Below are 9,526 nucleotides of genomic sequence, written 5' to 3'. Positions count from 1 at the left end.
GTGCTTGTGGTGTAGTGGTCATCACATCCGCCTAACACGCGGAAGGTCCCAGGTTCGATCCCTGGCAGGCAGAGGAACATTTTTTAATGAAGCAGTGCGGCCCACAAACTGCATTTACAGTTAGCTCTAACAGCTTACTGCGTTCTTGGATCTACATCAACTAACTCGATAACAAACGGGCGGGAAGTACTTTATTCAGTTATTTTTCATCTATCTCAAGGTGCGAATAATAAAAGCATAAAGTGAAGTAAATTGCAAGCGCTTGCGTGACTTCGTGGACACATCCTAGATATATCTGAAGGGGAGCACCTTGGTGGAAAATTTTATCTTCTTAGGTGACCCAAATCTCTTGTCATCCAAAGGTCCAAATATAGGAAACTTTCCATTCTTTTACTTTAAGCATCGCCTAATACAATAGAGTGCGCGTGCCGTTCAGTACATATAAATACACTGCTTATCGGGGAAGGAGAAAGTAACGAACGCGCTGGCCTCCTTTAAGTGTCGTATTCTAGGAAGGGGGTTGAAGAATGTGCAAACCGCGTGATTTCTGTTGGAAGGTACTGCTTCAAGGCTGGCACACACAGCAAAAAAACGCATGCCATTCGCCGGTCGCCAAACACTTCAGCTCTCCATCTTCATTCCAACTTCCTTCCCATGTCAGCCGTCTAGAATACTCGCTGCAGAACCTAATTTGACCCATGTGTCCGACCGAACAGAGCGATTCAGTTTATCCCCACCAAAAAAGCGGTAAAATAATTGCTTAGTTTTTGAGTGAATTACTTTGCCTGATTTGTTGGCACGGATCCTTGATGCTGCATTAAAGCCTGATATTTTCTTCCTTCTATATTCTAAAAAATTCCGCTACGATCGCACACCTGATGCGACAACTCCGCGAAAGCAGAGGAATTTATCCTCGATGATTGTTGTCATGCTGTGACTTTAATGGATGTTTTATATCTAAGCCAAGGCTTCACACAAAAAAGAATTTCTCTGGAGCTTGAAGTTGGGCGGCGGTGAGTGGAAAGGTGGTGGGTGGCGGTGGGTGGGCGAACAGCCACCTCTCTAAAGGTGTGGGGTGGGGAAGTGGCCTGTGGTTGGCGCTTCTGAAGGGCATCTGGCTTTCCCACTTCTTCTGTGAATTCGATTTCGCCGTCGCCCTTGCTTTCCGCTGCTCCATGGGTGTAGCAATTGTGGAGGGTGGAGGTTGGTTAATTGGTTAGTTGGTAGTGAGTGGTGCTTCTGAAGGGTAGGGTTGGGTGGTTGGGCGATGGATAACGCCGCTGATAGGCGAAGGTGGGCGGCGGTGGAAGGCTGCAGGATTCACACAAGAGCCATCATATTCGCATAAGGGGGAACACAGAACAGTCAAGTTTGCTGTAAAGCATAAAAGCACGTCTATGTAATGAAACTACCTTTCGCTGACAGTTTCTGTCTCCAACAGGCAACTACTTTTTTGGTGCTCTTTATTCGTATGTACGCGATTAGAAAAATATTAATGTCTTTCTGTGCCTGCTATACCCGTGCACTGAGGATCGCAGGAGTAGAAAGTTGAGAGGAAATTAAAAGCTTTAGAACTGCTATCTGCAACCACCTGCTGACTTTTCTCAGGAACTCTTTGCTTTCGCACCCCTTCTCCTCCCCTTTTCCTTTCGATCTTTCTCTGAATCCCGCTCTATACTTTTTGGAGCTTCCCTGTATTTACGCCTTACTTCTGAATATTTTTATTCTAGATTTTCAGACCAGCCCAATTATTCATACCATACCACCTATCGTGCAACTCCCCGTACCCTTTCACGCCCATGTTCGCAATCTCCTCACCCACCCCATCCCCGGATTCCTTTCCACTCAGTTGCCCTATTTTGTAGACAGTTTTGTAGCTCAACCTTTTTATACTCTTTAGCAGCCTTCATACCTGGAGGAGATTCACGCTCCCCATCCTAAACCCCTTCTCACTTCATCGCCCTCTTGTCCCTCATCGAATCTTCCGCCTGGGAGTGCAGACTCTATTCAAACCCCACCAATGATGGACACTTTTCCACACGAAGGCACGTCCTCTTCTCGAAACATTGCCAAGCTCTCTGAGGCTTCCCCTCTCTTTTTAATTTTGTGTTTGGAAGAAAGCCACCTACCTGCCCTGTCTCTGTCACGTACATCACTCTATGTAGTCACCTGAACAGCACCGCGAGGAAAGGACGAATTGGGGAAAAAATCGAAAGTACGAGACTGCACAGTAAAATTTTCATTTTTTCTTAAATAGCCCTGCATTCAGACTTCGCCGCCCGTTGCAGAATCCCATTGGCGCGATGTCCAAGTGCTGCGTTCTCTCTGTCGTGGCACATAATACTAGGCGCAGTGCAGTACATATGCATTCGCACGATCAAGCGACACTGAAGAAAAACTGAATTTTCTTTCTATCAGTAAATTATACGAGCTTAAAGCGGAGTTTTTCCACGCTAGAAACGGCCCAAAAACGAAATAGGTCATGTCTCGTTAATATGGACACTTTGGTTCCCAAGCAAAACTGTACATAAGCCGAGTCACCCGTAATAACGAAGTGTGAATAAAAATGAGAAAAAATGTAAAAAAAAACTTCTTTTCATTAAAGGCTGATTCCATGTAAGCACAAAAAAAAAACGTTATTTTGCAGATATTTGCACTCTCGCGCTGCTGCCTTTCGCTGGTGTCCTCCCCTCAAAATACTCGCGAACGAATATCTGGGGGAGGAGTCGACGTTTGTTCTTATTGCTCTCCATATTAGCGGGACAAAAATACAAGGACCCAGTGGACTCCGTGCATTTTTGCCCCGTCTACAATCCGGACAGTGAGTTTCTTTATAACTAGGCGTAAATTCACTGAAAACGTTTGATCCCCAGAAAAATTCTTCATACTTCGAGTCGTCCATACTTGGAAAGGTATACTGCCGTAGCAAACCATTTGCGATAACAAACTGCAATAAAGCAAAGACAGTGTCTTTCTTCATGCAGTGCTGTCTGAAGCAAGTTCACATCGCCATTAACTTCTGAACGCTTATCACGGCGTATTTTTTTTTTTTTGCTTTTCACGTTACAAGTTTAAATTGAGTGAAAGGAAAAAGTTTTTTAAATTCAATTTGGTCCATAAGAAATCCTGGAGAACAAATTTCGGTACAGTCAGGAAGGGCAACAGGATCGATTTTCACTCTGAACAAATATTACAAGGGGTTGACCTCAGTGTCCTTTTAACGTACTTTTTCGATCAGTAAAGTCATTCATCATCGTTATCAGCACCGTCTCCGTCAGCCCAGTTATGTCCAAAGAATGACAGACGGGAGGGTATAACGGCCATCTCCCATCAGCTTTATCCTGCGCGAACTACCGGACCACCCTACCTGAACGCCCTTTTCACAGTTTATCTCTCGCCCTGACTTTATGCGGCCCACCGCTAGGCTGTCCAGCATCCTTTGAAACTCACCTCCTTGCCATAAACGGCCATCAGTCATATTTTTTTTGCTCTGTGTTACATGTTACATGCCAATTTGCTTCTCTTGATAAACGCTAATGTATCCTTAACGCTAGTTGTCTGACTTCCCTACTTTTTCTGTGCCTCTTAGGCGCATTGAAACCTCGACTCGCTAACATGTCGCGAATAGTTTTGAGCGATTCGTTGCACAGCTTGCCTAATTTCCTAGCGTTTTGTAACTGTAACTAATACACTAGAAATCTGTCAAGCATTGACTATGACTCACTGGTGGGAACGTGGGCTTTACGTTAATATATCAATTTTTTTTTCCTAGTTTTCCGCAGCGATACTTGGATCAAGGATTTTATTCGTTTTACACGGTTGGGTTACGAGCCGTAACCCGCGGACGAATGAGAGCGGCATTGCGGCGGACTACAAATCGGTGCTGGCATGAGGTAGAAGGAAAGAAGGGGCGCGTACCACATCTTTATCCCTGCCGCAAACTCGCCTCTTAGGAAAAGGGAAAGGTCACAGACACATCATTCAGCTTTCCCTCTAAAGCCGCTCAAGGCGAGTATTAACTGACGCAGAACAGTCACGCAGAAAGCTGCTCCAGATGTGCTTGTTTCTTTTTTTGTCTAACTGAACCAGGGGAAGCAGAAAGCCTCCACTTATTCATATGGCAGAATAACAACAGAGTGCAACAGTCCCGACCGCTTCTGTCACGTGACGTGATTATTTTGTATGCTGACCGTCGAAAATAGCTTCACAAACGTTTCACACACGTTAACTGAGCCGACAAATGCAGAGGGGTCTAGTGAAAGCAAAACTGACAATGTCGCGTTAACAGATTGTAAGCGGGTGCGACAGTCGCCGGTATTAAAGGCCATTCGGATCTCGAAACACAAGCTACATTCATATTCCCACTGGGGAAAGTCACTGCAATGCTCATGGGGGGACATATTGGTGCAAGGGCTGTTGTATTTCTGAATCAGCTTTTAGGATGATCCCTCCTAACAACCTTAGTAAAGTGGTGGATACGTTTAATGTTTTATTGAACACCCTTGAACCTCTATTTAGGCTTTCAGCAGTTAATAGAATCAACTAATAGGCGTTTCGACTTTTCCACTAATAGCGTTTCTACTAACAGACGTTACTTTTTAGATCCAAGCAATAGCCGTTCTTGAGGAATACTTTTTTTTATTTTTTACGCAAGGGCAACTGAAGCACAAAACCGCTTCTTCTAGGGAACGAAACACAGGCGGCTATTGAGAGGTAGTGCGCCGTGATTAATTACCCATTGCGTTCACGTGTATTTAGGCACCACATCGACACAAGCACTGCATTCAACTCTGCCTTTTTTTCAGTGCATCGCAGTTCACGCAACTATGACGGCGGAACCGGTCCCAGAAGTAGGCCACGGCCGAGGGGAGCAGCTGATAGTAGCGGCCATTTAAATTCTTCGCAGCAACCTGTGCTTGTGGTGTAGTGTTTATCACATCCGCCTAACACGCGGAAGGTCCCAGGTTCGATCCCTGGCAGGCACACATTTTTTTATGTTCTAATTGGCTTTCTCCACGCGGTGATCTCATAACCTCATTTCCGACAAGAAGCGTTCATGGTCAACGAAATCATTTTGTCTGAGAGTGCGGGTGGTCACTTCGGGTGCTTGACCTTTTGATGCGTGATTTAGTAAACTTGACGCATCCTGATTTCGGCGACTGATTCCGAGCGTGCTTATCTCACTACAACACCGCGTTGAGGTTTGTTAGCGGTGCGCTGGGATCCGAATCTCGTAACGGGTTAATATACCTTTTTTATTCCACTTGGGTATGAAAAACAGTTACCCGAATACAGGGGCGCAAGACTATTATTACGCCAGAAGTGGAAAATGTATGGATCAGAGTAGAATGCAATGCGCTGTAGAATAGTAGCAAAAATTCGTACGTAAGCACAGTCTACCTGTGAGGTGGCTGAACAAAGTAATGCGCATAGTTGAGCTTTGTAGCTGACGAGAGAAGTTTATATGAAACATAGTCAGGGGAGAAGGGCACAGGTAGAAAATTCAGCAATGTCCTCAATGTACAACTTTTGGACAGCAGAATTCCACGCGTGTGAAAACGGCAAAAACCAAGCAACACATGACAACAGAGGACGCTATACTCCATCTCACAAGTTGTTTGGATCATTGTGAAAGAATTTCTCGTCCAATAAGTACCAAGGAAGACAACAAATAGTCCCTCATATATCTGACCAGTTCTGTGTTTACTTCTCGGACAATTATCGCAGTATTTGGATAGGCAGTTCAGGTTTGTGTTTTGAAACCAAAGCGAGCGTTTCATGCAAAGGTTAAATTGTCCAGAAAGTCCTCACTAACACAGCACTCCGGAGGGCTGTGGCAAAGTGGTGCGCCACCATTCGCAAAAATGGTGTCTGCCGAATCGGCCGAGCCTACCGCGCGTTGCAGCCGGACACTGCTACTCTTTCCTTCTCTGAGATGGAGCCACCAGCCGCGGGAAGAGGGGCGTGGAGGAATCCACTTCGACTTAGTAGCGCACGCCGTTCTGGTCATCTCAGATCGCACCAGCCTTCACAGCATTGTAAACAAGTTGTGAGATGTAGTTTATAACTGCGGGGAACGTTCGTTATGTTGGTAAGCGAAACGATAACCAAAGGTTAGAGATGACATCGTTCGCCCTCCCCTAATACACTGACCAAAAAGCGAGAAGAGCATTAAATAACATGCGCAGCACACCAAAGGATTATGAAGCTCAAAACTGCAACCTAGCTATGTTTAAGAATCAGCTCAAGTATGTGTTGGGCCATACGCCACCCAAAACACTGTGCTATTTTTTAGAATGCTTAGGAACGGGTTCGATTCTTGTTAACATATATGTTAAAATGGATTATGGCTGAGGTTTCAGTCGACCCCTAGTAAGCAGGGTACCATTAAAAAAACTCAAATGTAATCAAGAAAGTGATGTTGGACACGGCTGTCTATTTTCCCCATATAATTATCTACACTTGTTCGAAACCACTTCGTCGAAATATTATTGTCTGCGAACACATCGGTTATGCAGGCTGGGAGCACGCAATGTAGAAATTTGAGCATTTTCTCATGATGTGCCGCTGTTTTTGTGACGGTCGCGGCAATGTTACTCAGACCGTATGAATAGCAGGAAACTCCTCTAAAGGAAACACTGGCAGTATCACTGACTGAGACAAATGTCCTTCATTCCGGCATGGCCAGTGGCACTTAGAGTTGAATTTTTTCAGAGGACTGAAAGCGCCTGCTTTAAGTTGTGGGGCATGAGGCCTATTTTCAGCAACGGATCTTGAAAAATGTATACCTCCTTGCGTGAAATTCAACAAGACCTTTTCATGGCGGAAAACATTTTAAGCTCTTTCTTTATCGGGAGTGTGTGTAAGCATGAAATTCTTTACAGTACGAGCGTAGTACTGTCAAGGCTGATTAAAGCGGCGTTAGCCGCTTTCTTGAAATCGGTCCCATCCATGTCTTGCCACGCCACACGACACCACGAAGCCTTTCCGGCTCTTACATTGTTGAATAGCAGAAAGGCGCCGGAGGCACCCGCGCTCACCAATCAGCGAGACACAGGCCAGTGGCCAAATGTAGAGTATGCAGAGGAGTAGGCGTACTTTACTGTCCGCAGTACACACTCTTTTTACAGCTGGTTCTGTCCCGAGCCGATGGATGGCGCCATGGCTCTCTCACCGCTAGCGCATGGTTTGCACAATAGTGGGGCTTCGCACCTTGCGCTCTTTTCTCTCACCACGTGACCACGACGGCCTGCAGTAATGGTGAGCATAAAGACTCGCCAAGTTTGCTTCTGGTTTGCCCTTATTTTCCCCCATCGGTCCGCCGTCATTTTCCCCTTGCGGTTCTCCGCCACGTCTCCCTCAAGTCTGCCTCCGCGTTTTTGTTCTCTTGGTATTAGTTAACATTGCAGAAATGCGGAAACGGCAGAACGCGTCTTCATTTCAGAGACGCTATGCAATATTAGGGCCCATGATGTTCCATTCTGGAAATTTTCTGTTACTTCGGAGACTTCTCAACAAAATTTCGTCCTAAAAAATATATCTCAGGCAATTATAAAAATTACCAGGTAAAGTCGGAGAATTTACCGGGCTGCAGATCATTTCGAGTGAACACATAATTGCTTGTCAGCGAAATGAGCAAACGCAGCTACAAACGCACAAATAACAAAGAGAGAGAGCAGCGTAATCGATGTCAGTGCAGAAAGATTTTCGTTACGCTCGCCTTCAAGCAACTTCAAACCACCTGAAAATACGACAGGTGCTCCCGCTGCTGCTGCTCAAAGGCTTCAGGCTCTTGACCGTTTCCAGACATCCGTTGAAATCCGACGTAACGCTCATACGGAGACCTGTACCGAGCCACACCTTGTCGTCGCTTTGTCTTTAGATAGACGAGTGCACTTAATATGCGACATCGATGACGCTACGGACGCAAAGTTGTCTACCGAACATCAACAGAGTGAAAAGAAGGTGGTTCCATCTCCTGTCGTCTTTCAGTCTCTCGTGCAAGTCTCGCCTGTATGCCCTTCTTTCAGCTTGGCGCAAGTACAGCGCTTTCTCGACGCGCTTCTCACAGTGATACCCCATTTTCGATATCCGGTGTGATGTCACTCCCCAATTAATCGCTTCTTGGCGGGTCAACTTTTTGTTTACTGGCCTATGCGAATTTGCATCCTCAACTTTATTTCTGTGAGTTTTTGAAGTAGCGGTGGCGAATAATTACGGATGCATTCATCTGGGTGCAAATTTGATTGCCATGTTAACCTGATACTGACCTTAGTCGCGTAAGCAACATACCAGGTACGACTTTATTCCAGTCATGTACTTGCTTATTTTCTTCGCAGCGATTAAAAAGGGCAATCTAAATGAATAAAGCTTCAAATTTGATTCTTAATTTTATTTCTGACGCGTAGCCAAAGTAGGGGGGGGGGGGGGGTTGAGGGCAAATCTTCTGAAGGGTACTCCCGGCTTGAAACACGTTGTGGAGCGAGGAAAAGGAAAGAGAAACCTGAGCAGTTAATAGTACTTGGTTTATTCCTGCGCTTCGGCCTTTAGGAATTACGGAAAAGGGTATTTCAACTAGACCCAAGAAGAAATGCAGGGATTTTTGAACTGCTGCCGGGAGTTATTAGTTACGGTAAGGAAGATCTCTGGTTAGAACGCTCAGGCTAAGGGCACCAAAAACAAAATGAAAGCTACGCAGGAATGCCTTACCAGACATTTAATTCACGTTTTTTCCAGCGCTATCAGATCATGTTTCATGGCCTTGCATGGTGTTGCAGGGTGTATTAGAAAGCTGTAAGAATTACGGAATACTGTGTACTCCCTTCGCCGGCGCGGCTCGCTGCGGAGACGAAGGTATTAGACAATTTCGTTTTTCTCCACGGGCGAGCGATCCTCTTGGGAGTACTGGGCCGGCTGATCCCTAGTGTTCCTATATACGGGAACAAAAACAGGTACACTACTTCCCCTTTTCCCCAAAGCCGGTCGCAAGTGCGCGGATTGGACGAAACCCGAGAATGGCGACGCGCAAATGCGCCGGGCACGGCCAGTCCCCGTGCCCGGAGGAGACGGCAGCGAGAGAATGCCAGGCGAATGCCTCTGCCTCCTTTCTTTGTTAACGCCGTCTTGCTCCGTCAGCGACCAGACCAAGCGAAAACGGCACGATGTGTGCACCATCTCAGCAGCCAGCGGTCATTTTGCGAATGCCTAATAAACGTATGACACCGGGCAAAAAGGCGTCCCTTTCTGTGTTGTACCCTTATCACAAAGCCGCGGTGTCACTATTTCACTGTCTAGGCCTCAAATGAGGTTAAACGGCCTGGCAAGAACTCTCACGAATCAGAGCTTATATCATCATTCAGTTGCACGTCTCAATGGTGCACACTCTTTGCATTGAATAGATTACAGGAAAGGTCGCACAACTGACTGTCACACTGTGAAACCGACTGAGCAGCTGTGCTTGTGGTGTAGTGGTTATCACATCCGCCTAACACGCGGAAGGTCCCAGGTTCGATCCCTGGCAGGCACA

At 46.1% G+C, this 9,526-nt stretch overlaps 3 non-coding genes across 3 annotated transcripts; all 3 read left to right on the top strand.

Annotated features, from left to right (window-relative positions):
* TRNAV-AAC (transfer RNA valine (anticodon AAC)) lies at positions 1-73 on the top strand. Its single transcript has one exon. It is a non-coding gene; the product is annotated as a tRNA-Val (tRNA).
* Positions 74-4,912: 4,839 nt separating this feature from the next.
* Positions 4,913-4,985, top strand: TRNAV-AAC (transfer RNA valine (anticodon AAC)). Its single transcript has one exon. It is a non-coding gene; the product is annotated as a tRNA-Val (tRNA).
* Positions 4,986-9,453: 4,468 nt separating this feature from the next.
* Positions 9,454-9,526, top strand: TRNAV-AAC (transfer RNA valine (anticodon AAC)). Its single transcript has one exon. It is a non-coding gene; the product is annotated as a tRNA-Val (tRNA).

This window comes from Amblyomma mixtum, chromosome 1 (genome assembly GCF_055824585.1).
Source record: "Amblyomma mixtum isolate Tamu chromosome 1, ASM5582458v1, whole genome shotgun sequence".
NCBI lineage: Eukaryota > Metazoa > Arthropoda > Arachnida > Ixodida > Ixodidae > Amblyomma > Amblyomma mixtum.
This window is presented reverse-complemented; position numbering and strand designations above follow the sequence as displayed.